Source organism: Mytilus californianus, unplaced genomic scaffold (assembly GCF_021869535.1).
Source record: "Mytilus californianus isolate M0D057914Y unplaced genomic scaffold, xbMytCali1.0.p SCAF_15, whole genome shotgun sequence".
Classification (NCBI taxonomy): Eukaryota; Metazoa; Mollusca; class Bivalvia; order Mytilida; family Mytilidae; genus Mytilus; species Mytilus californianus.
This window is the reverse complement of record NW_026262637.1, coordinates 29743300-29757558: the sequence shown is the minus strand read 5'-3', so window position 1 is coordinate 29757558 and position 14259 is coordinate 29743300. Positions and strand designations below refer to the sequence as shown.

Sequence of the window (14259 nt, the reverse complement as noted above, 5' to 3'; positions counted from 1 at the left end):
ATCGAGACAACACCGCCTGCACTGTGTCCAGCGCCCTAGACCACTCGGCCACCTAGACTGAACTAAAAAAAATCAGCTTTCGGTGGCATAGTGTTACCTTTCCTCGTCAGTAGAATGTAGAGTTGTAACACAGTACATGATATATTAGGGATGAAGATGGAATTGATTGCAGATTATCTAAATTATCTATCGTAGAGGATCGTAAGATGCAGTCACAGAAATAATTATATGATAAGTACGTCTAAACAAGTGACAACTCTACGACAGATCCATCCATTAGATCACCAGTGAAGGTGATACACGGCTGAAAACACACACACACACATATATATATATATATATATATCCGCAAATTTACAGATCTAACATTGTTGGGTTGTTGTTGCAATCATAGGTTGGAACGTTGTTTTCAATTTAGACTTTCATATATTTTTTCGTTTGGGCTTGTATTATATTTGCCTTCGGGTTTATATGATCCGTTCATCCTATTTCGACTCATTCAAGAGTCTATCCTAAATTGAGGTAAATTATATGGCCTTCCAAATACCGTTTCGATTCCTAACATCACTGAAGAGACATTAATTGTCGAAATCCGGATATGGTGTACAAATTTTTGCACCTCATGTTTGCGGTATACCATCTTTTCCGCAAGTTTATTGTTTTCTGTTTGGTAATAAATAAATTATAAGATCCATTTTGTTACATCTTGTGATCCGTTTATTTGGCAATCGCCAATGGCAGTCAGCAGGGTTTAAGAACATCAGTTGTTCGACCTGCTAGTCAAATGCGTTTTTTTAAAATATACTTTTTCACTTTTTTGGTCTTTTGGAAAATGTTGTTTGTGCTGTATTTAGACCCCACTACCAAGAAATTTGTTTTGCATGCACACATATAAAAATTGCGGTTTTTATCCAACGCAATCATAGGTTGGAACGTTGTTTTCAATTTAGACTTTCATATATATATATATATATATATATATATATATATAAACGCGTAAAAAGTGTACACAACAACACCAATAACAAAAAAAAGGAACTATAAATGTAATTATTTATAAATATTTCGGATAACAGATATCCTTCATCAGTAAATATGATTGTGATGTTGAATGAATCATATATCAGTCTACTTAGATTAAACTATACCAATCTTGAAATTTATACAATAAAAATTTCAAACCGAACATCAGGTAAGACGCTTGCACAATTCTAAATATGCGTTAAACACGACATACGTAATATGACTAATTACAACAGAGAGTTCAAATATATGCTTTAAATAAAAATAATAATGTGCGATATGAACTAGCACAATTCTAAAGCTTTAACGGTGACGACAGTTATGATGTTACAAGAACGATTGCGTCAATAAGAATTCCAAATAAACAGCACTGAACGATCTAAATTTGTAAATATTTCAAATTTGACAACGGTAGAGTAGTTGCAACAGAGTCTGTGTATTGAAACATCGCAAACAAACGGCCGTTAAAATATAATAATAAATTTTGACTAAGGTTAACTAGTTGAACGTGGCTTGATACTTTTACATCCCTCAAAAAATTAAGCAATTTAAATTGGTATATTCAACAGATTTATTTTAGAGATGAGTAAGGTAAAGAAATAGAAACAGAGACTGTAATAAAAAGTAATATAAGCCAAATGTGAAGCACTGCATGGAGTCGAACTACATCTTTTCATTTATCCCATTTGGTGCCAAAGTTGTTAATTTTCTTATCCAAAATCTTTCCCGAGTGAGTCTATCCTCCCTAGACCAAGCAGAGTTGTGGTCAATGATTGTAATGGTCAGTCGATTGAGATCTGCCTTAGTGTGGCCAGGGGATCTCAAATGTCGACTGAGAGGGAGGTCTGGCTTGCGTTGGTAGTCGCTACGATGACCGTTCATTCGTTTGTGAAACGGCTGTTCTGACTCGCCAACATACTGTTTACCACATTTACACTGTAGGAGATACACAACATTTGTAGTCTTGCAATTAACATTGCAAAATATGGTGTATTCTGTACCAGTGGAGTGACTGTTAAAAGTCTGGGTAACCAGTATTTGTTTGCAAGTCAGACATCGTTTGTTTCCGCAACCCTTGCAAGAGCCCACAGACGAAGAGCCTGCTTGAGAGGATAAATCAGCTCTCACCAGCAAGTCTTTAAGGCTTTTGGGCCTACGGAAAGCCAGTACAGGTGGCTCGGGAAAGATCTTGGATAGTTTAGGATGTTTTTCGATTTCTTTCCAATTTTCGCGGATTAGGTGAGATAAGTTGTCAAATTTTGGATGGTAAGTCAACACAAAAGGCACCCTCCTGTTGACCTTTTTGACTTTATATTGTAAAAGTTCATCTCGGCTGATGTTGTTAGCACGAGAAAAACCTTTATCAATGTCTTTTCTTTTGTAGCTCCGACGTTTTAGGTGACCGCGAAGTTCTTGTAGTCGTTTTTTTGCAATATCGTTGGTGGAGCAAATCCTTTTTATTCGTATGGCCTGGCTGTAGGGAATGCTCTTGGTGCAATGTTTAGGGTGACAACTCAAAGGAGATAGATATTGATGTTTGTCTGTGGGCTTGCAATACAGATCTGTAAATATGTTTCCATCCCTCACTTGCGTTGTAGTGTCAAGAAATGTGATCTTAGAGTCAGAGATTTCATATGTGAATTTTATTGAGGGATGGGCATCGTTGGCATGTTGAATGAACAAATTTAGTTCTTGTTCAGTATTATCCCACTTCATGTCAATATCATCGATAAATCGGAAACAAGAGAGGGGTTGATAAAGAGAAGAATTGAGAATTCTCTGTTCTAATTTCCCCATAAACATATTGGCATAAGACGGGGCCATCTTTGTTCCCATTGCTGCTCCATTAACTTGGAGAAAGTGTTCACCATTGAATGTGAAGTTATTGCATTGTAATACCAAAGTTAGAAGCTGGATGAGACATTCAGTCGGTGGATGTAAGGTGTTACGAGAGTTCCAGACTTCCCTACAGGCTTCAATATCATCGTCATGGGGGATGTTAGTATAGAGGGAGGTAACATAAAGCGAGACAAGGATCGTTTCAGGTGGGAGAGGGTTCAAAGATTCCATTTTCTTAAGAGAGAGAGGATAGACTCATTCGGGAAAGATTTTGGATAAGAAAATTAACAACTTTGGCACCAAATGGGATAAATGAAAAGATGTAGTTCGACTCCATGCAGTGCTTCACATTTGGGTTATGTTACTTTTTATTACAGTCTCTGTTTCTATTTCTTTACCTTACTCATCTCTAAAATAAATCTGTTGAATATACCAATTTTAATTGCTTAATTTTTTGAGGGATGTAAAAGTACCAAGCCACGTTCAACTAGTTAACCTTAGTCAAAATTTATTAATATATTTTAACGGCCGTTTGTTTGCGATGTTTAATTACGCAGACTCTGTTGCAACTACTCTGCCGTTGTCAAATTTGAAATATTTACAAATTTAGATCGTTCAGTACTGTTTATTTGGAATTCTTATTGACGCAATCGTTCTTGTAACATCATAACTGTCGTCACCGTTAAAGCTTTAGAATTGTGATAGATCATATCGCACATTATTATTTTTATTTAAAGCATATATTTGAACTCTCTGTTGTAATTAGTCATATAACCTATGTCGTGTTTAACACATATTTAGAATTGTGCAAGCGTCTTACCTGATGTTCGGTTTGGCATTTTTATTGTATAAATTTCAAGATTGGTATAGTTTAATCTAAGTAGACTGATATATGATTCATTCAACATCACAATAATATTTACTGATAAAGGATATCTGTTATCCGAAATATTTATAAATAATTACATTTATAGTTCCTTTTTTTTGTTATTGGTGTTGTTGTGTACACTTTTTAGGCGTTTATATAATTTATTTATTGTGTACGTGTATCGTTACTCGTAACGATCCAGCGCCCTCGTGGGAAAAATCGTTGACTATTATTTAGACGTTTTATATATATATATATATATATATATATATATATATATATATATATATATATATATATATAAGTCTGAAAATTAGACCAAACAGTGTTAGAATTAGATTACTATGCTGACAAATTTTTGTCCCTCAACGGGATTGAACTCACACCTTTGATACACTACAGCACCAATCGCTTAGCCTCATGTCCAGCGGTCTAGATCACTCGACCACATCCGCTTTATGAAATTATAACTTCAAAAGTCGTAGTTTTACCTTGTCACGTAAGGCGAATCTAGAAATAGACATAAGACATGTGTTTTAAGCGTGTGTAGATGTTATATTATTTTTTTTATATACACAATGTATTTTCTATTTGTTTACAATTTAACTCAACAATTCTTTATATACCGTATGGGATAATGATTCAATTCATTATACAGTCACTAGAAATAAGTATATCTCACAAACAAGTCTAAGCAAGTGACAACCATACAATATATATGCCCACTGGATCTCAGTGTGTTTGAGATACAGGGTTGATACATATATATGTTGATACACATATATATATACATGTTTCTCTAATTCTAACCCAATTTATACTTTTCTCGACCGGTTGATTACTTTTTTTAATAAACGTGTGGTTCTTTTGATCTCAGTTCTTCATTGGTCAAAATCCAATTATGACATCAAATTTTCTTGCTTTCTTTTTGGATTTCTTATTGTGACGAAATGAAAAAGGGCAACCATGCCTGATAACGTTATATATAAAGACTACATCTTTGTTTATCATTGAAAAGGAAGTAAAAAGATTGTCTACATATCGTCTATTAACCATTAGATAACAAACTCCGCCACTTAATCTCGTACAATACAATATTTCTCCACTCTCGACATTTAAATTTTAAATAATCAAATCACACTCGATTCAGTGGTAGACTCTATATATATTTAAAGATGAAAATTGGTTTTTCCTATGAATATACCTTTAAATTTAAAGTTATTGTGATGTATTCTAGCCTGGTGAATAAAGACGTAATTTTAAATGTTTAATAAAATATTTACAACATAATTGAGTCTAGGTTTTCTCTTTTATAAGATCTGATTTGCATGCATATTCATTTTTAGAAGCCTTATCCGTGCTGTAAAGTCTCTATAAAAAACTCATCTATTTTATGTTTACTATTATTCATATAAGATTTGCATTAACTAAGTCAAATTTTAAAAAATGTTTCAATTGTCTTAACCACAATCCCGTCCCCCATGCCTCGAATATGACCTACCAAATAAGACTTATCACCGGATTGATACTTACATGAACAACAGCACGACGGATGACACATGCGTAGCAGGATCTGCTTACCCTTCCTGATCACCAGTTTTTGGTTGGGTTTGTGTTGCTCAGTCTTTTGAGTTTCTATGTTGTGTTTTGAGTACTATTGTTTGTCGTTTTTTTTTGTGTTTTGCCATGGCATTGTCGACTTTGGTATCTTTCGCCTCCCTTTTTCAAGTATAAAAGTGACGTGAGGAACAGTATCGTGATTTTTTTTATTAAATTAGTTATATCAATACTGTTATGACATCCTAATGAACTTATGTAGATAAACTTATAATTTTGAAAAAGGGCGTTTAAAGGCAAATCATTACAAATCTTCTTACATTGCCCGTATGTAGGAAATAGTTTGAGCTGTATTCGGTTATTTTTTTAATTCATATCATAAGTAGTCAACTAAAATCGGCTAGTTTTTTGTATTATGTATTTCATCTTAACTTACTCAAAATGATGCCACCAACCATCCAGCAAAATTTGGATTAACATTCATATTTCCTAGAACATCTCCTGAGGGTTTAAGGGAAGAGTGTGTCCTAACGTAGACGATATCACCAACATCCAAGGTCACCATGATACTTCCCGTTGCAATCGGACCTGCCCAATCTTGTGAATTTATGTGGATTGCTCATTCTGTCTCGGAATTTTTCACAATTTCGATCGTTCATTGCGTATTTCACCCCATTTGTAAAGTATAAATAAACCCATAAACAAACTTCTTAAATCGGGGATGTAAAACGCCGGTATTTTGATTATAACTGCTCTGGGTCTTCACTATTTAGAATATTATAGTATGGGCCGAACCTAGTTTCAAATCACGGTTATTCAGAAATGCGTAAAAGGCATCAGCTCGTGCTTAGGTTCTGACTTTAACAGATTCGTGAGTTTAAATCCTTTAATAAAGCGAAGCAATCAAAGTAATCAATAGTACAGGAACACCATAATTCTAACATTGAAAAAAAAATAAAAAAAGATGCATACATGTATTTTTGAATCGGTTTCATATCCATTACTTAAAGAGAAATCTATAATTAAATAAATAGAGTATGTATCAGCATCTTATTCTGTCGAGCAGATTAATTTTCTGCTCCAGTTTATTTGACCTCTCGCTCAATATTTCCAGAAACGCAACAGAAATCTCTGAAAATATTTTCCACTCTTACAGCAATAGAACTTAAGCGAAATTAACATGCGTAAACGTGTGCCCCATCCCCCTCTCTTGCCACCCCATGACTTTGTACTCGAAACTGTCTATAGCGAGTTTCAAAATCAACTTGGTGAAATAATCATTCTGTATGCAGTCATGATTTTTGCGTGACATATATCTTTTTTAGTTAGGTAATGTGATTTGATACATCTTCACATTGTTAATTATTAATAAATCTAGATTTGACAAGAAGAGGAATTTAATGGAATATAAAAAAAACTTCTTTCCGATCCATTTGAGATTCAAAAGGACCAATTGTTGTGTCTATCTCTCCATTAAAAATTTGTTCATTTTTCGAACGATGTTCATGGTAAACATGTTTTCTTTCCCGCGGATTGAGATTATTTCCTACAAATTAATGCAAATTTGTGGCACTGCTTTATTTATCATTATGAAGATCATGTCCTGTATGGTGGATGGATTGTATGTTAGTTTTGCTTGTACTATAGGTATTTGTATCAAAAAAATCTTCAGGGGACGAAATTATAAAAAAAAAACAAGTGAAAAGAAATGTGAATAATATCATAGCTTTGATATTCATAGTAATTTATTTGTCAAAACTTCCTAACTACTCGTCGGTACTATAAACTTTGTATATGGTTTACCTAATGAGCAGAACAAACGTTGCTTACCATAATGCAATTAATTTGGCATCACAAGTTAAGACAGTATTTTTTAAATTAAAATGTTCAGCTTAATGATCAATTTACTTCTTCAATTTATAACCACGTGTAGTATTTGTTTCAAAAGGAATAACATAAAAACCTATGACAGATGTAGCATGAGGTTTTTTTTAAAACCTTATAAATTAGTCCACGCCGAAACACAGAAAATAGAAAAAAAAAACATGATGTACCCCTCTTACGTTTGCAAACGTAATATTTGTTATTTTTCTTAATAACCAGCAGCTTTTCAAACTCTGATATTTTGTTTCTGTATTTTTATTTGAGATTTACATCGATATTTTCCCACGTACCATTGATTTAACGTTTGAGTACATTTAAACTTAACCAACAAAAAAACACAGCCATTGGAAGCCCCAAGAAATGTTAGAAGAAGTCGTCTTTTGAATACTTGCAAGATATGATTTACCTCCATATAGATTATCAAAAAATAAACTTTTTTTCAAGATATTATGTACGTTATGTTACGGAAATGTTTAATTTACAGAGCCATTTTTTATTCTAGAATGAAACAAGGCATTGTATCTATTTCGGTGTTGCAACATAAAAAAAAATGAACATGAACAAATGTGAAACCATTCAAACGAGAAAACCAACGGCCTATTTTATGACAAACCAATAAATAAAAAACAAATATGACAGACAAAAACCAACGACAACCACTAAGTTTTCGTATCATGAAGCAAATGTCTCGACAAGGCAAACCAGTTATATAATTCCTTGATGGGGTCTATGGTACTGTCAAATGTTTCCGATGATTCATGTTATCCTTTTTATATGCACGCGGCAATTAATTAAATAGTTGCAGATGAACTATACAGGACATGTCGAAACTATGACAGCGTCAACATGTCTAGTGAAACTGAGACATCGAGACACGTCTTTCATCCAATTCGTAATGGTGATCGGAGAAGTCGTGATTATTTCAGTTACATTAAAACCAATATGATAGACACCATGTGTCTCTTTTCAATGAAAACAAGAAGTTGTTAGAATTGATGAAAATAAAAACATTTATGATACCAATTACTAGTACTTGATGTTAGGCTTCTGTGACTTGTAAAAGACAATGAATTGTATTTGAAAACATTGTTCTTATTTTTCCACTTATAGTGAAAATATAAAGGTTTATTACTGATCTCTGCCATGTTAAACTTCTTTCTTCATTATTCTGTATGTTTCGACTGTCTTGGAAGCGCTTTGTTTCAATGGCAATGTCTGCATGTAAAAATACAACCTGGACTGGGATGTTCTTATAAAGTTTTGTTACAAAGACATGTTGTTGTTTTTTTTCTGGTGAGCAATTTGTTTTCTTAACGCTTTGTACAATGTCGCTTTCAATTGGGTTATTTCCTTTTTCTGATTACAACCGTCTCCAGTTCTACGATTTCCTTGGTTTGGTGGCTTAAAATGGTCTTAACTTCAACAAGTCTTGCGTCGTAGTTTTGACTAAACTGAGCAGTTGCATTGATGACCAATCAAATGCACATGAAAATAGTATTCTAAGCATTTCCCGAAACACTGTGATTAAGGGACTCCGCGTAAATTTTAGATAATATCTTGTTTATGACCAGGATATATATATATATATATTATTATCTGAATTATAATAATAAAATCTTTAAGAGACAAAGGGTTTAAATGATTTTGAGCCCTTTTCATAATATGTTTTGTTGTTTCTTGGTATATATTGTGTGGAAAGGAATTTATGAATTCCATTTCGATAGAGCATGGATACTTGAATCGGACGCATAGCATACAGCCAGTAGAAAAACTAATTATAAAAGCAAAGTCCAAAACTCTTTGTTTTCATAGCAACATGATTTTATATAAAAGTCATAAAACCCACTTTTCGTCCTAAAACCAGCTAAAAAGTTAGCCTCCTAATTTAAAACCCCAATCATGATGAAACCTTTAGATATTTTAAAGGCTTAGTTCAGTATTGGCTGGGTTGCAGATCCCAACTTATTACTAAAACTGTATCTCTCGTCTGATGATTCTGGATGTAGATCATTACCGGGGTCTTCGTCTGTGTCTTGGTTCCTTAAAACATCGCTAACTGAGAGTTTGTACGTAGAGGCCGACGAGTCTTCCTATCGCTCAGGCATAATGTCTTGGTCTTCAGTATTGTGTCAAGATAAAGTAGTTTTAGAACAATTTTTCCTACAACTGTTTTTCAATTGCATTTATGAAGGCATTTTTAAAATCGTGAAAATTAAATCGTTCTTTCTGGAATCGGTGGCAAAATAAGTCATGATGCAATTTCTCCTTTCAGGCCTGTAAGTATCCTCTATATGAACTTTCTAAACCGGAAATGATCCATCATAACGGTACCAAACATTTGGTATAAATCCTTTTGTCTTTCAGTATCTTTAAATTTATGCTGAAATAAGATCCAATAAATTTAGGGAGCAGCGGTTTACCGATGTTCAAATCTACTCATAGATAGATTAAAAAAGATGCAAATCAAAGTAAAATGCAAAAACTGACGGAATTGCATGATCTCCAAAAGGAGCGAGACTGGGTGCGTCGACTGTGTAAGCGTCTCCTGCTGTGCATACATCACCCACAAAGCGAATCCACACTCAGTCGTAATGTCACAATATGATACACCGGTAAAATTACAGATCAGACAACAATTCTGGTATCCAAAGATCTAAGATCACAAAGACATGTCGCTAGTGAGTCGAGATACAGACTCATAATTTAGGTCAACCAATTTGTGATGGTGACCGTAAAAATTATACAATGTTGATATTTGCAGTTCTTCCTTGTAACAGAGTTTTTGTGTAACTTCGGCGCACACCTCTATTAATAAAGCCCGAATAGTATGATCATGCCCGAGTGTAACATATCAATTAAGATATGTAAACGCCATACGACGGGGCATAGTGTATGTTACTGTTGAGAAATTGGTATTTGGAAAGATGAATACTGACTGTCTGTTGAAATATCATGTTGTCGATCAAAAAGTCCAGCATTTCAATGATATCATATTCGGAGTATGTTTTGTTGGAATCTGTGATAGTAACAAAGTAGGACTCTGATTTTAATTCCCAATTTTGTAAAAATGTAGCCATCGTAGAGCAGTGGAATATAACGACTGAATTATTCGGGTTAAGAAATATGTTTTTCATGATATGAAATATATATAGGAGAATTTCCGAATGGTGAAACATTGTACATTCCGGTATTGGTTTTAGATTTTACCTGTTTCCCGCCAAATGATAATGCTGATAACAGTAATGATAATGACGGGGACGTTTACTGTTAAAGCTAAAACAAGAATTTCAGGAAGTAATCATCTTCACCATGTTTTCAAAAGACAGAGTATGTTAAGATAAAAATAAACCATTTTTCGATCTAGCATATTTATAATTATCTCCCCTTTTTACTCAGATCAGACCAGAAAATATTTTAAAGTCTTAAATGTAAAATCATACAATACAGAGATAGTACAAACATTTTGAAAATGAATAACTTGGCCTTGTAAAAGCTGAACATAAATTTGTTCAGCTGCTGCCTCATAAAAATGTGATGGATAGATATCTCCAACCTGTATTAGTGTATAGGGAAACAGATAACAGTTTTCATCTAGGGGTCCAACATGCCACAATATGAAAGATATGTATAAGCACTATGAACGTTTTCAGCTAAAATTTAGTAGCCTGTGCTACTTGGCCCTTGCATATCTTTTTCTCTAGTGAAATAGTCTCGGCAAATACATTACATGTAGGAAATTCTGACATATATGTGCAAACTTTCAACGTTGGCTTTGTACCTAACAAATATATGTACATTTATTTCCAAAAAATTTCATACTATGAAAAACTTGTATTTGTTCATTCAAAATGTATGCTTTCAAGATTTCAGCAGAAAGATTAAAGGATTGTTATAAAAAGATATGCCTTCTATTTGATGGCTGGCCATAAAATATACATGACATCCTCTCTTCAATATCATCAGTCACGTGCCCTAAAGTGTTATAACTTTTCTGATGTAGGCTTTCACACTGACATGATGTAAAGGACCAACCCAAGTATAACTTTTCTGATGTAGGCTTTCACACTGACATGATGTAAAGGACCAACCCAAGTGTTATAACTTTTCTGATGTAGGCTTTCACACTGACATGATGTAAAGGACCAACCCAAGTGTTATAACTTTTCTGATGTAGGCTTTCACACTGACATGATGTAAAGGACCATCTCTAGTATTATATCTTTTCTGATGTAGGCTTTCACACTGACATGATGTAAAGGACCAACTCCAGTATTATAACTTTTCTGATGTAGGCTTTCACACTGACATGATGTAAAGGACCAACTCGAGTCTGTGGCGTAGCCACTGGAAAATAAACTGTAAGCAGTTGGTCTGGGGGGTGACAGCCCTCAGGAAGCTGAATTATTATAGAAAAATTCTTATTGAAAAAAAATTGTTTTATGAAATTATTTTTATAATTTTCATATTTCATTGCAGTTAGGGAGATGATGGTTTACTTAAAGAATAAGATGTGATTTGGTTCAGATGTGGTACTGTACATAGCTGCTTGGGTAACATAGATGGTAGTCATCACTCAATGTTGTGTTACAATAGCCATAGTCTTGGTATGCACATGTAGCCTCTATACTCTTGTAATATATTCTGTGTTGATAGCTGTGATGCACTGTAACTTTTTATATCTAGATAGAACTGATTCTTAGTGTATATAATTGTATGAAATCATGTCATGTGTTCCCACTTTGATTCTTTTGTAGTGATCTGGGTGTTATATTAGTAATGCATTGTAAGGAAGTATAATTTAATAACAAAACTTATTTACATTTGAAATATCTTGTCTTTACTTCGAATAACCATTATAAATCCCCCTAATACTGGCCAAGCTAGTGCATTTAAATTTTGTTTCGTTTTTAAGTTTTACTTACCTGGTAGTATGCTTGAGGCAATACAAAATCTTATTTTAACCATGGAAAGGCTGCCTCTATTTTGCTAAGCAGAAAACTTTTTGATTACAATCCTACAATACCTTAGTTAATATGGCTGAAGGGAATTAACTCTACCTTTTTATTTGTTAAAATATCTTTAATTTCTCCAAATCTAGAGTGAACAAGCTTTCTTCTGATCTAAAAAAAACCAAATTTATATCCTTAATTAAGGTTGGTTTAATTAATAATCCTCAAATCTTCAAATCTTCAAAACAAGAACAACTCTAATGTCAAGATTTTCAATAATAAATCTTGTGTCAAAGTTTGCACTGTGCTAGTAAAGCTGTGGAAATATAAAACTGGGTTTAATAACAAAATTGGGATATGAAGTGATTCATTTATTAATGATTGGATTTGTGGAGGATACACATCAGTAGATAATCTCATTAAATCCTAAAAAATTATCGTAAAAAATAACAATGCTTATATTTTATTGATTTACATCAGTTTAGATTTTCCACACCTTCGGTGTAGATGGCATTCCCCAGAAAAATAAACATGCATGTTAATTGTTAGCAAATTTCCTTTTTGATGTTGTATAAAAAATTCAGGTAGGTATTGGTAAGTACATCAATCTATCTTTATGTTGTTGTTTGGATTAAATCTTGTACAAACTTGATGTTTCTAATATAGTAGTAATATACATTCCAGGCAAATATATGTGCTTAAAGTTACGGGAGATTTTGAAGAAGTAAAACTGAATACATTAACATATAATGCATTGATTTTCACAACCTTTAATTTATACCATGAAGTCAGTTGGGTATACAAGATTTTTGAAAGGAGAAGAGATTTAAAGATGTGTAATTTTAAGTTTATAAGCCAAAGAAATTATTTTTTTTTAAGATGGGCTATTTAAATTCACTGCTGGGAACTATTTAGTCCATCAAAAATGTTTATAAGTAACAGAACAGATGATGGGATGGGAATTAAGTTATTAAATTAAATTTTTTTTCTTCAATATTTTGAGAAGTTGAAGGACAGTAAACTATGACTATGTTTTGAGATATTAAAATGTAAGAAGTGCATAACATACATTTTTTTTTTATAATTATTAATTTTTTGGCAAAATTTTAAAAATTGCTTCTGATAAGTTCAAACCTTACATAATTTTTACAAGTGAATGAAATTAACTTTTTATGTGTTTTCTTAAAGGTCATGTAGATAGCTGCTAATAGGACATTTTTTAAGCTGTTTTTTCAGAGGCAATTAACATTCTTATATAACCTTCCACATATAGAATCAAGCATAAAGTCACACTCTATTTTCTTGAAAATTGGAAGAAATTTTAAAAAGATATTTATTATAATGCTTCAATAAGTAACGTATTGCCAGTAAAAAAAATAAGGTTTCATAGCAGGAAATAACTATTACTAGAAAGAATTGTGAGACATTATTATTCAACTAGACAACAACCTAACAATATAAAAACCCAAATAAATGACACATAGAGGTCGGTATAAGAATTGTGAATTATAAATTTACTTATTTTAAGATTCTACCGGCCATTTTGTATGGGCTTGTACATGAACTAAGTTTAGAGGAGCCATCATAGACTCCTAAATTGTTCTTTTATTACAGAGAGGTCAAGAATGTTTTGCATTAAGTTTTGCATTTTTTTGAAATAAAAATTGGAAGGTATTTCTTATTTTTTGTCAATTTAAATGGAAATTTACACCTCTCATGCTCCTTTGTTGAATTACAGTACGGGTAGTCTAATAGAAAAGCAGAAACAAATTAAAAAACTACCAGTAGTAAATAGTCTGTATGGTAGAATTAGTTTCATGCCCTGTAACATTTAAAGTACAAAAGCAATACATTTACCGTAGTTTATTCTTATCCTTAAAAAATTATCAGTCTGTTTTCTCCATAAGACTTCTACATGTTCTATGATTTGTCTCATCTATGAAAATTTAATGAGCTTCTGAAACATTGGTAAAACACTACTAATAATTCTTCATTATAAAAGGGATATGGCATTATAGACATGCTAAAATTCTGTTTGATGTTCAACACGCTTCATTTATACATTTCCTCAAATTAAGTTTTTATCTCATAAAGTTTTAACAGTAAAGGAAGCCAGTCACATAAAATTTATTGTAAATT

General features: G+C 32.8%; 1 protein-coding gene across 1 annotated transcript in view; it reads left to right on the top strand.

Annotated features, from left to right (window-relative positions):
* The first annotated feature begins 11653 nt into the window (after positions 1-11653).
* Positions 11654-14259, top strand: part of LOC127725832 (suppressor of lurcher protein 1-like) — a 202508-nt gene continuing 199902 nt past the window's right edge. The window contains exon 1 of the mRNA XM_052233143.1: positions 11654-11775. The gene's annotated coding sequence lies outside the window, so the exon portion shown is untranslated. The remainder of the gene's footprint in view (positions 11776-14259) is intronic.